At 52.4% G+C, this 13,575-nt stretch overlaps 1 long non-coding RNA gene across 1 annotated transcript; it reads right to left on the reverse strand.

The window, feature by feature from the left end:
* Positions 1-6: 6 nt before the first annotated feature.
* Positions 7-12,026, reverse strand: LOC116545589. The gene is made up of 3 exons (XR_004266366.1): positions 11,030-12,026; positions 9,319-10,913; positions 7-2,445 (listed from the first exon to the last, which is right to left on the reverse strand). It is a non-coding gene; the product is annotated as an uncharacterized LOC116545589 (long non-coding RNA).
* Between the last annotated feature and the right edge of the window lie 1,549 nt (positions 12,027-13,575).

The raw sequence follows: 13,575 nt of genomic DNA on the forward strand, positions 1-13,575 counted from the left end.
CATCCTTCCAACATCCATCCATCATCTACCCACCCATTCACCCATCCATCATCCATCACCCACCACCCACCTGTCCATTCATCCATGCATCTAACCACCATCCATGCAGTCATTGTTTCTGGAGCACCCGCTCTGCTCTAGACCCCAGGGTTAACCTCTGGGATCGTCCAAAGATTCATGAGACACAGCTTGGGTACCACCAGGCACAGACTCTCTGTTCAGGCAGGTGCACCACTGTCTCACTCTCTGCTCCTCCATGCTCTTCCCTTACCTTGATGCCTCTGTGTCCCTTAACCACTTAACAGCTCCTCCAGCAAGTTACTCTTGCTTACAGCAGCACACCTGAACATTAGGTCAGTTGCCAGTGATCACCCAGTGGTTCCCTGGACCTAGGACCCAGGCCGCAGCCATGCAGGTGAGTTTGCTTCCACCACTAGGGGTCATACACTAGAGGTGAAGGGCCTGGGCTTTGGAGCCAGGGAGCCCTGGGTTCAGTCCTGGCTCCTAGGACCCCTCACTGGGGCCATAGACAAATTGTTGAACCCTCTGGCAATCCATAGTCAAACTTGAGGCTGGTTCCTCCTACCTGACAGAGGGTGGTAAGGAGGGAACAACAGGGGGCTTGACCCTGCCCAGCCCTGTGCCTGGCACATAGTAAAGGCACAGGATAGGGTAGCAGCTGTTACATCATAGCAGGGGTTACCATGTGACCCCAGGAAGAGATGCCTCTGCCCTGTTGGCCCAGTGCATTTCTCTCACCATGTCCTGCTGGAGAGAGAGCTCAGAAATGGCTCCTGAGTGGGCAGCAGTGGGCAATGCCCACTTTGAGCAGATCAGGTGTGTAAAACTTTGAGTAATGATGCAATCCACACCAGCCTGCAGGAGTCACAGGACCCTAAAACAGCGGCATCTCACTCATAATCTAAGTGCAATAGCCACCTTGTGTCAAGCTCTTACTATTCTCCGCGACATTATTCCTCTCATTTTATAGAAGGAAAAAGCAAGATTCAGACAGAAGGGACTTGCTAAGCAACACTAGGGATTCAGTTTAAGTCGGTCTGGATGCAGCCAGAACACAGTTATTGTAGAAAACAAGAAATCTCAACGTTCTCACTGCTGATTGGGATTTTTTTAAATCTTAAAAGTGGCCAGACATGACGGCTCACATTTGCAATCCCAACATTTTGGGAGGCCAAAGCGAGAAGCTCGCTTCAGGCCAAGAGTTTGAGACCAGCCTGGGTAACACTGTGAGACCCTGGCTCTACAAAAAATACAAAAATTAGCCAGGTGTGGTGGCAACTCGGGAGGCGGAGTTCTGAGGATTGACAGAGCCCAAAAGGTCAAGGCTGCAGTGAGCCCTGATCCTGCCGCTGCACTCCAGCCTGGGCAACAGAGCAAGACTCTGCCTAAAAAAAAAAACAAATCCAAACTGGACATAACCCTGGGACTAAGTAATTCAAATTACCAAAGATATGATAATCAAGTGTGCAAAGATATATTAGTGACGTTCATCTCTGCATTATTTATAATAGCAAAAACTAGAAACTGCTACAATGTCCAGCGATAGGAGACGGGCCAATTAACCATGGAATATCCACACCAGGGAAGTCCAGGCCAATTAACCACGGAATATCCACACCATGGAAGTCCAGGAATCACTTGCGGGAGAGGATCTGATGAGCTAGAAAAATGTTCACATCTGTTAAGTTAACAAAAAAGCAGGTTACAATGAAGTATGTAGAACACTGTTCCATATTTATGTTACATTTGCATATCTATACATATGGAAAACAGCGGTGATCTGGGGATGGATAATTTTAAATTTTAAATTTTACCTAATTTTAATTTTAAATTTTACGTAATTTTTGGCTTATATTTTCTGATTATCCTGCAATCAGTGGTATTATTTATAAAATTTAAATCTTAACAAATTTTAAATGATAGACTTTGTAGAATTTAATAAAATGTTGAAGCAGCCTCCACTCCGTTCCCCCGCTAGAACGTGCGATGTCACGGGGACAGGACACCACTGTTGGAGGCGGGGGGGTCCATCTCACCTGCTCCCGAAGTCTCTCCTGACTCGGAATCCTGATGCCCATCAGGCTGCGGGTGTGGGTTCCACTCCAGGGGTGGCCAGTGCTGCTGGGCCAGGCGGAAGTCCTCCAGGAGCTCGGGGCTGGTGGCATTGGGAAAGAGTCCCTCTTCTCCCCAGCTTTGTGAGCCACTTCTAGCCACGTCCCTCTTGTCCTCGGCCCAGGCCCAGCGCCGCCGCTGGGGGCCCTTCCCCAGGCCAGGCTCAGCCCAGTGGATCTCAGTCCCCGAGCTGGCCATCGGGACTGGCCTGGGCTTCACCTGGGCCACTTCATCTTCAGGAGAAAGAGTTGCCGCCGGGGGGCCCCAGAGTCACCGCTGGCTCCTATCAGCATTGGCCATCCTGCCTGTGCCCTGTCAGGGACACATTTAAGGGATAACATTAATCAATCCTGATCCCCTCTTTTATTCGGAACAAGAAGTTTCCAGCAGGAACTCTGGAATTAGACAGCCCTGGTTCGACTCCTGGCTGCGTCCTCCCAAAGCTACGTGACCTTGGGCAAATCACTCTACCTTCATTTTCTTCATCAATAAAGCTGGAATCATAATTCCTCTCTCCTTCCAGGGTTTTCTAAACTAGATGAGACACAGGATGAGGAGCCCAGCAGCCGGTACACTGACCAATTTTCTATTCAGTGCCTGGCCAATTTTCTATTGCATCTTTTTAGAAAATCATTTTTGAGCCGGGCGCGGTGGCTCAAGCCTGTAATCCCAGCACTTTGGGAGGCCGAGGCGGGTGGATCACGAGGTCAAGAGATCGAAACCATCCTGGTCAACATGGTGAAACCCCATCTCTACTAAAAATACAAAAAATTAGCTGGGCATGGTGGTGCGTGCCTGTAATCCCAGCTACTCAGGAGGCTGAGGCAGGAGAATTGCCTGAACCCAGGAGGTGGAGGTTGCGGTGAGCCGAGATCGTGCCATTGCACTCTAGCCTGGGTAACATGAGTGAAACTCCGTCTCAAAAAAAAAAAAAAAAAAAAGAAAATCATTTTTGAAAATATTCTTTCTAATACATGTAATATATTAGCATGACATGTTCAAACAAATATATTTTTACTGATGGGTTGTGTGATTAAAAAAAATATTGGGGGACCAGTAGGCCAATGCATGCTAGCTAGTGTTACTGAGTACTGGCTCTGCGTGTGGGCATGGGGCACAGGCCTTGCTCACAGGAGAACCGATGCCCCAGGAGGAAGCAGACGCATCACCAGGCAACTAGAAATCCAGGTGAGACGTGCTGGAGGAGGCACAGGGGCTGCCCGACACAGGCCAGAGAAGTCAGGTGATGCCAGTTTAGAAGTCAGTTCCTCTGGGAATCTCTGCCCTCACCCGGGTAAGAATTCAGATTGAGAGGTGGGCGGGGGGAGACAGTGAAAAGGGCATTCCAGACCAGGTATGGTGGCTCACGCCTATAATCCCAGCATCACTTTGGGAGGCTGAGGCGGGCAGATCACTTGATCTAGGAGTTCGAGACCAGCCTGGGAAACATGGCAAAACCTCATGTCTACAAAAAATTAGCCAGGTGCGATTGTACACACCTGTAGTCCCAGCTACTCTAGAGGCTGAGGTGGGAGGATCACTTGAGCCTGGGAGGTTGAGGCTGCAGTGAGCCATGACTGCACCCCTGTACTCTAGGCTGGGTGACAAAGTGAGATCCTGTCTCAAAAGAAAAAAAAAAGGCAGCATTCCAATACCCAACATAATTGAAAACAGGCACTCAAACAAAAGGAATGAAGTCCTAACACACAGTACAGTCTAGATGAACCTCAAAAACGATGCTCAGTGAAAGACGCCAGACACCAAGGCCACCGATGGTGTGATTCTATGGATAGGAAACGTCCAGACAAGGTAACTCCTGGGAGAGTGAAAGCAGATTGGTATTTGCCAGGGCTGGGGGAGAGGAGAGTGGCACTGCCTGCTTGCTGGGTATGGGATTTCCTTTCGAAGTGATGGAAATGTTTTGCAACTCGATAGAGGTGGCAGTTACACAACATTGAATGTACTCAATGTCGCTGAATTGTTCACTAAAAATGGTTAGTTCTATATTATGTGAATTTCACCTCAGTTTAAAGAAAAAGCCTTCCAAGTGAGGGGACCTGGGGGTGGAGAGCGAGCCTGCCAGGGACTTTCCTGGACCTGGCCATGGTTTCCCTGATGATGACGGGGGTATTGAACACAGGGAGAGCCCATCAGAGGTGTGGTTTAAAAGTTCCCCGTTCCCCTCGGGCAGCTCTGGGAGAATGAGCAGGGGAACCTGGCCGCACAGGGACCTACCAGGCAGCTGCTGCAGGAACAGGGTGGCCAGAGAAGGGCTCCTCCACTGCCTTCCATCAATCCTCTCCTTCTTTCCCTCATCCCTCTTCCCTCTCATCTCCTTTTGCCTCTTCTTTCCCACTCTCTTGCTATTTCCCCAAGTACTTCTTCTGTGCCAAGCACTGAGCCAGACCCAGGAAGTGCAAAGCTGACCCAGCCTGGGCATGGTCTCCCAGGGAGCTCCTGGCCATGGCCCATCAGCACAGCGGGCCCCCAGGGCAGCTCATTACAAAGGCCTTCTCCCACAGATGGGGAAACTGAGGTCCAGAGAGGGGAGAGGCCTTGCACAAGGCAAGGGTGAAAGTCAGCCTCCTGGCCTGCAGTCTGAGCTTTCTCCCCTGCATGCTATGTCGAAGGGAGTATGACTCCAGGCCTCCCAGGACAGAAAGTCTGTGTTTGTCCCTTTATCCTCGTGAGCATTTGGATCCTGCTTGATTTGTGTGGCTGAGAAAAGTCAGCAGGCAACTATTTTTGGACACAAAGTTCCCCAGGGAACAGATCAGCCCAGGAAAGGCTGACTTCTCAAGGGCTGGAGGAGGGAGGGACAGGGAACACCCTTCTTCCCTCCTTGGCTGCGACTCTGCTCCGTGGATGGGTGTTCGGGTTTCTATCCTCTGTTCCCACCCAGTCTTCCTCTCTACCCCCAAATGTAGAGCCCCAGAATTTCCTCCAGATGGCCCTGTGTATTATCCTCCAGCCCCATAGTCCCCACCACAAGTGATGAGCCCACTCGGCCCCAGCCTGGCTAGAAGCTTTACCTGTAAGTTCAGAATCTGCCCTCCCTACAAACATTAGGGTAGAACTTGGCTGAGATCACTCAGCTACTTCCTGCCAGAGCAAGACTTGCTACTGTCAGTTTTGGCCTAGTGGACCCCCAATATTTTTTTTAATCATACAACCCATCAGTAAAAATGTATTTGCTTGAATACATCATACTAACATGGTACATGTATTAGAAAGAATAATTTCAAAAGGGATTTTCTAAAAAGATACAATAGAAAATTGGCCAGGCACAGGGGCTCACGCCTGCAATCCCAGCACTTTGGGAGGTCAAGGTGCGCAGAAAGCTTGCGCTCAGGAGTTCAAGGCCAGCCTGGGCCACATGGCAAAAGCCTGTCTCTACTAAAAATGAAAAGGAAAAAGGACATAAATACAGGCGACCCTTAACGACACAGTTTGAACTGCACAGGTCTACTTATATGTGGATTTTCTTCTGCCTCTGCCACCCCTAAAACAGTAGATCAATCCCTCCTCTTAAGTCCGCCTCCTCAACATGAAGATGACAAGGATGAAGACCTTTGTGATAATCCACTTCCATTTAATGCAAGTAAGGAGATTTTATCTTCCTTATGATTTTCTTCATATTTCCTTTTCTCTGGCTTACTTTGAGAAAACAGGACATAATGCATATAGCCCATAAAATATGCATTAATCAACTGTATATGTTATCAGCAAGTCTTCCAGTCAATAGCAGGTAATTGATAAAGTTTTGGGGGAGTTAAAAGTTCTAAGCAGGCCGGGCGCGGTAGCTCACGCCTATAATCCCAGCACTTTGGGAGGCCGAGGGGGGTGGATTACAAGGTCAGGAGCTGGAGACCAGCCTGGCCAACATGGTGAAACGCTGTCTCTACTAAAAATACAAAAATTAGCCGGCTGTGGTGGTGCACACTTGTAATCCTAGCTACTCAGGAGGCTAAGGCAGAAGAATCATTTGAACCCAGAAGGCGGAGTTTGCAGTGAGCCAAGACTGTACCACTGCACTCTAGCCTGGGCTACAGAGCAAGACCATGTCTCAAAAAAAAAAAAGTTATAAGCAGATTTTTGACTGTTACGAGGGTTGGCACCCCTAACCCCTGTGTTGTTTAAGGGTCAACTGTATTTTATATTTTGTTTTATTTCATTTTACTGAGACAGGGTCTCAGTGTTACCCAGGCTGGAGTACAGTAGCAATCAGGGCTCACTGTGGCCTTGACCTCCTGGGCTTAAGCCATCCTCAGCCTCCTGAGTAGCTAAGACCAAAGGTACACGCCACCATGCCTGGCTAATTCTTAAAAACTTTTTGTAGAGATGGGGTTTTGTCATTTTGCCCAGGCTGGTTTTCAACTCCCGGGCTCAAGTGATCCTCCTGCCTCAGCCTCCCAACGTGCTGGGATTACAGGCATGAGCCACCCACCCAGCTGGTCAACTGTATTTTAAATAGAAGCTCTAATCCTTGCTTCTCATACCTTCTGCAGGGCCTGTACCCCTCTTGGAAATCCCTGCCAGGGATCTTAAGCTTCAGCGGGCTTAAGAATCCTCTCAGCATGTAGTTTCCTGAAACAACCTGCGGACAGCCTGACTCAGTGGCCCTGGGATAGGGCCCAGGAATCTGCATTTTAAACCAGGGCCTCAAGCAGGGCCTGCCCTTTGAAGTCCGCTAGGCCCCCTCGCTCCTGCAGTTACCAGTTACGGCAGGTGGAGGAGGGGCTACCGTTTAGCTGCTGCTTTTCTGGTTCTGAAGCCTCTGCTGGGAAGGGGCCGGGGGAGGTATGTGGTTTTTGACTTTTTAAAGGGCTTTTTTTCTAGCTCTGCCACAGAGCAGCCTGCCCAATCACAGATGCCTCTGGGTGCACAAAGAGGAACATCCTGTCTTCTGGGATGACTCAGTCGTGGCAGAAATCTCACTGTAACCAGGGGAAGGTGCACGTCACAGGCAGCTGCGGTGACTGGCTGGAGTTTTGCACTTGCCCCCAGGCGCCTACACCAGTGAGCCTTTCCAGAGCAAGGCCACCATCTTCCATGCGAGCCACGGCCCTCAGCACCACAAGAGCCCCAGAAATGGCCGGTCAGCTAGTCAGTCAACAAACACACACTAGTGCGGACTACCTGCCAACCTCCGACAGGGATGATGCTGTGATAGAGAAGCAGGCTGGGCATCAGGGGACAGGTGCCAGTCCTGGTTGCTGTCACTCACCGCGTATGGCTGGGCTGGCATTTCCCTCACTGTAAAATAGAGAAAGTACCGTCTGCTCACCCTGCTAGGCTGGGTTGGGGAGCAGGGGATGGGACTCAAAGAACGCTGACATTCCTGGTTGACTCAGCTCCTAAGGGCAACAGCCTCAGAGCTGTTAGCCTCTCTCCTCCTCCCTGAGGTCACATTTCAAAGTACAAAGATACATACCGAGCACCTGGCAGGTGCAAATTAAGTTTTTAAAAAAGCCTTATGACTTCCTACTACATACCAGGCACTACATAAGATGAAAAGAATGCAGAAAAGAGTAAAAGCGTTCCAAAATTTTGAATGGTGCAGGTTAGTGCAATACAGAAGTGTTACGACAGGAAGCTTTAAGGTGGGCTTGAGAAATGGTGAGGGTTTTGGGGGAGAAGATTCGGGAGGGCATTCTAGGCAGAGGGAACAGCATAGGCAGAGGCACGGAGGTCTGAAAGTATGACCTGACCTTGAAGAAGAGCTATGAGCAGGGGCCCTGAATGCCAGAAGAGGCAGCGTTGTTTCAGCCAGCCTTCCTTAGGGCAGCAAGGCTGCCCCTCAAAGGCATTGAGTGGGGTTTGGTGAAGACTCCAGCCATGTGAGCTGGGGGCTGACCACAGGAGGGTCAGCTCCTTTAGGATGAAGTCCCCACTGGGAGGGCTGTGGAGCTCAGGGCCCCTGCCATCCCTGGAGAAACTGGCCCCCCAGGAAATAGCAGCCACTCCGCCCTCCTTCTGTACATCTCCTCACCCCCATGCCGCCCCTGCCCCTGCTCTCTCAAGGGTCTAACACACCCCCAAAGTGTCTATCTTCAGTTCCTGGGTGGGATGGACTCCTCTTCCCTGCCACCCACACAGGGCTCCTCTGCCCCCTCAGCCACTCCACAGCCAGCGACCCTTCCCTGTGTAGCTCGATTCCTCAGAACGGTCCAGACCCCCAGGTCCTCCTTCGCCAGCACAGCCACGCAGCCCGCACTGCCTCCCTGTGCCCTCTGCAACCCTTTCCCTCCGGCCAGGGCTGCCCAGGGTGCACCCCTGCTTCTAACCCACACCCCCATCCCGATACCTCCCAGATGAGGAAACTGAGGCACAGAGACGTGGCAGGCTCTCCGAAGACCTCACAGCCAGGAAGTGCAGCTGGAGGATTCAAAGCCCAGGTGTCGCAATTCTGAAACCAAGACTATCAGACACGTAGGGGGCAAGGAGATGGGGAAAGAAGACCCCCGATATCAGTAACCAGGCCTTCCAAAAAGGCTGTGCTGTTGGCCTCCGCCATCCCACACCTCCAGTTGGCACAGACCTGCTTTTCTCAAGGGGTTCCACCAGTTGTGTGGACACTAGTCCCGCAAAGAAGCACCAGCAACTCCCCCTCTGTGTGTCCCCTCCCTGCCCCCAGCCCGCTCCAGCAGCAGAGGCTGAGGAGAAAGAGAAACAGTGCCCTGTCTCTGGTCTTGCCACCCTCAAGATCTGAGCTGGGTCTGCTGGTCCGCGGACCGTCCCTGGCTCCTTTCCTTGCCCTTACACAGCTGACATAAGGGACTACTGCTTTGATGGGGAAGCCCCCCTGCTGCCACTGCCTCCTGGCCTGCTCCCCATCCTGGCATTGTCTCTGAGACCCCTTAGCAACCAAGGACACTAACTCTCCAGGTGCAGATGAGGACACCCCAGGCACACAGATGGACCCGCCTGTCCAAGTTCACAAGAGATCAGCATTAAAGCTGGGACTGGAATCTAGCATCCTGAGGCTTGACGAAATCCTCCTTAAATCCACGCTTGCCCTGGGGGGGGGCGGGCTCCCCTGAGTCAAGAGACAAGCGATGCAGCTCCAGCAGCTGCAACTTCCTGGCTGGGCTGGTCCGGCTGCCTGGGCTGTCCCAGCGTCAGTGACTCGCCCGTCCAGAAGGAAGGCAGCCTCCCGGGCCCTCCTCCGTTCCGACCCCTTACCTCTCTTGGGCTCCACCACGGTCCTCCCGGGCCAGTTTCAGGGGACCTGCCTTTGAAGTCTTTGTTCCAAACCCAGGGAGCCCCCTGCCTCCATTGCGCCCTGGCCCGCCTCCAGGCCGTTCTGCCAGCCCAGGCTGCTGCTCACACACCAGCATCCTCCCCACCTCTCCCCGCCCCTGTCAGCTGAGGCTGCCTCGCCTCGCCTCAGCAGGAAGCGCCCAGCCTGATTTCCTACAAGTGTTTGTCAGAAGGAGGGGGTTTGTCTGCGTGCAGAGCAGAGCCAGAGGAGCTTAACCCCTTACAAGCCCTCCGAAGGTCTGCGCTGCCCAGAAAAGGACTCAGGGAACAAACTCCTGATGTCCTGGGCTTGGGATCGTCTCAGCCCAGGCCCCGCAGGTACAGATGGGGACACTAAAGCACAGAGAAAGTCAGAGGCTTGGCCGAGGTCACACAGGATGCTGTAGCGCCTGCCCTCCAGGCCCTCTTCAACCAGGGCCTGACTGTGGCTGAGCCTCCTTCCCTCACTAGGCCTCAGGGCCCATCTGCCCGGGAGAGCTCCGACTCAACCCCACTCCTGCCCTTCCAGCTCTGACTCTGCCAAAGGCAGTCTGAATCTCAGGGAGACCATGGTGATTCCTGCCATCTCAAGCCGCTGTCCTCACCCCGAGGTGGTCCTGCAGTCAGAGTGGAACGTTCCGGACAGCATGGAGGCATGATACGGACAGATGAGGTAAACTTTCCCTGTGGGAAGAACCCTCCAAGGGTTCACCAGGTGTTGGGAACAGATTGATCCTGACAGTCAATCAAAGCTGTCTTTTCTCAAGCCCCACCATCCCATTCCTTCATTCATAGGTACTCCCTGAACTGAGCTCCTACTGTGTGCCAGGTGCTTTTGAAGGTGCTGGGGATACGGCAGAGCCCAAGACAGACCAGGCCCCTGCTCTCCACTCTAGCAGAGACACGGACAATAACCAAGCACATGTATAATGTCAAGGGGAGAGCGGTGAGCAGTGAGACTCAGTGACCATCCATGTCCCAGGCCAGGCAGCATTGAAGCCTGGGGCTCACCTGGGTCGACAGAGTCAGTCTCTGGGCATCAGAGAGTTTAAGTGTCCCGGCTGACTGGCCCTGGTAGAGAACCCACGGGACCAAGAGTAATAGGCTGAGGAGAAGGGTTATGGATGGTCAGGAAGGTCTCTATGAGGAGGTGACATTCAAACAAGGCACTGGAAGGAAGATGGGCAAGAGCAAGCGACAAGAAGGGCTGGGCGGAGTGTTCTGGGAGGGCAAGCGTAAAGGCAAATGTGGGGGAGCCAGCAGGCTTTCCCTGAGAACAGCAAGGCCTGTGCACCCGGGGCAGAGCGAGCCAAGCAGGAGAGGCGGGAGCTTTGCAGAAGATGAGGCAAAGGAGGACGAGAGGCTGTCAACACTGGCCCCACCCAGGACCCAGAGACTCTGAGTCAGGAAACAAGAAGAAAAAGAAAAAAAAATCAGGCCTCTGTATTGTCCAAAAAGCCCTCCAGGTAGTTCTGATAAGCAGCCAGATTTGGGAACCATTCATGTAGGACAGAAAAAATCTTCGAGTCAGTGTGGACCTGGGTTCAAATCCCAGCCCCCTCTCTTGCTGGCTCTGATCTTCGAGTCAGTGTGGACCTGGGTTCAAATCCCAGCCCCCTTTCTTGCTGGCTCTGATCTTCGAGTCAGCGTGGACCTGGGTTCAAATCCCAGCCCCCTCTCTTGCTGGCTCTGATCTTCGAGTCAGCGTGGACCTGGGTTCAAATCCCAGCCCCCTTTCTTGCTGGCTCTGATCTTTGAGGCTTCACCTCTCTAGGCCTCAGTTTCTTCATCTGTAAAATAGGGATAAGAAGAGTAGCCACCCCACAGGGGCTGCTGTAAAGATTCGATGAGGCGACGCTCCCAAAGGCAGAGCAGGGGACCCAGAACACAGTCATGTATTGAGCTCTTTTATTTTTGCTACTACAACCACTGCTGCTACTTAGGTATAAGTCTCCGGTCTCCTCGAAGCCTGACACACTGTTCATGGCTGATGGATGTGTTCCATCAATGGATGAATTCGCTAATGAGTGGACTTTCCCAAGGTCAGCTTGTAAGTAACTGGCAGAGCCAGGGCTAGAACCAGGAGCCCTCATCCTGGTGACCACCCACCCCTCTATCCACTTCCCTGCCTTTTACCCACATCTGGGTGGCAGGGCTCTCCTTGCAGCCCCCAGCCCCTCATTGAGCAGAGCCAAACCCTAATCAGGCCCCTCCCTGCCAGCTCTGGTGGCCATGTGTGCCATTGTGTGAGGGGCGGGCTCCCCTGACACCCCGTCACTCACTCCCCCTCCCTCCCTGGTCATTAACACACGCAGCACTGCTATCAGCACCAGATGGCTGCCGTTGCTGGGCATGCCTGTGGCCGGCGGATAACCCCAAACCCATCTTAGGGGCAGCCACCTAACACCAAGAAGAACCGCCTCTGGTGCAGTCCGTTCCATTTCCTTGCACCCCCAAGCCGGACAAAACCTCCTCCCTGCCTCTCCTCAGGCAGCGCCCACCTCCTCCCTTTTTTGTTGAGCTGGAGTTTCGCTCGTGTTGCCCAGGCTGGAGTGTAATGACGAGATCTAGGCTCACCGCAGCCTCCACCTCCCGGGTTCAAGTGATGCTTCCACCTGGGCCTCCCGAGTAGCTGGGATTGCAGGCATGTGCCACCACGCCAGTTGATTTTTTGTATTTTTAGTAGAGACGGGGTTTCGCCATGTTAGCCAGGATGGTCTCGATCTCCTGACCTTAGGTGATCTGCCTGCCTCAGCCTCCCAAAGTGCTATGATTACAGGCGTGAGCCACCACACCCGGCTGCAGCACCCTCTCTTAGATCACAGTCCCCACCCACAGGCCAAATTCTACCAAACCGAAGCAGCATGTCCAAGACCGAGCTCCTAGTATACCACCCTCCAAGCCCACCCCTCCTTAGTTTGGCCCATCTTTCACCCAGGTACATACTGAGAATCAGCTGTCATCCTGGATGCTTCCCTTTCCCTTACATCCCGTAACCAACCCATCATCAACTCCTAGTGATTTCATTTCCTAAATTTCACCGGAATCTGTCTCCATTTCTGTATCCCCACGTGGGTCCCTGGATGGGCCTTGCCTGGAAAGCTCTAGGGTCCACTAATCCGTTCCCCACACTGCACCGATGCGATCTTCAAGATAGGAGTTTCCAAACTTGCCATGGCTCTGAGAAAGAAGAAGAAACTCCATGGGCTGGCCGCTGTTCCAGCCTCTTCTCCCACCACCCTCTCTGCCCTTGCTTAGCATGCTCCTACCACACAGGCTTCCTTGCTCTTCCTGGGACAGATGTGCCCTGCTCCTCCGCTCACTCAGCCCCACTTCTTTTCCCCGTTAACTTGTAGGCAACCTGCAGACCTCAGCTCCAGAGTGCCCTCCTGAGGGACTCACCATTTGGAACTATATTTCATATGTGCTTATTTGACTAACGTCTGTCTCTTGACTCAGTTGGGAGCTCTGTGAGGCTCTCATTATCATATCCCCAGGACTCAGCACACAGACCCTGGTATAGAATAGAAATACAATAAATAGGGCTGGGCGCAGTGGCTCATGCCTATAATCCCAGCACTTTGGGAGGCCGAGGAGGGCAGATCACGAAGTAAGGAGTTCAAGACCAGCCTAACCAACATGGTGAAACCCCACCTCTACTGAAAACACAAAAGTTAGCCAGGCATGGTGGTGGTGTGTGCCTGTAGTCCTAACTACTCGGGAGACCGAGGCAGGAGAATTCGCTTGAACCTGGGTGGCAGAGATTTCAGTGAGCCGAGATCACGCCACTGTACTCTAGCCTGGTGACAAGAACAGGACTCCATCTCAAAAAACAGAAAAAGAAATACAATGAATACATGCTGGATCATCCACTGAACCTAGCTATTTGCCCAAGCCTGACTCAGAGCCCTCCTAACAACCCAATGAGGCTAATGTGACAACCCCATTTTACAGCTGGGCAAACAGAGGCCCCTAGAGCCCAAGCAGCTTTCCCAAGGTCACAATGCTAATGAGCTGCAGCAGAGTTTCAAACACACAAAGACCCGGTTCTTAATGACCCAATTTGGTGCTCACAACATTGCAGCTCACAGAGAGTTAATATCTGTGCACGGTAAAATCAGGAGTGGAGATTATTACCAACGAATTGCAATTCACAAAGCCAATGTTCTAATTGTATAGTGAGGCACGGGTTCCACACAG

The sequence above is a fragment of the Sapajus apella genome, unplaced genomic scaffold, assembly GCF_009761245.1.
Source record: "Sapajus apella isolate SASKATOON/1434 unplaced genomic scaffold, GSC_monkey_1.0 scaffold295, whole genome shotgun sequence".
Taxonomy (NCBI): Eukaryota; Metazoa; Chordata; class Mammalia; order Primates; family Cebidae; genus Sapajus; species Sapajus apella.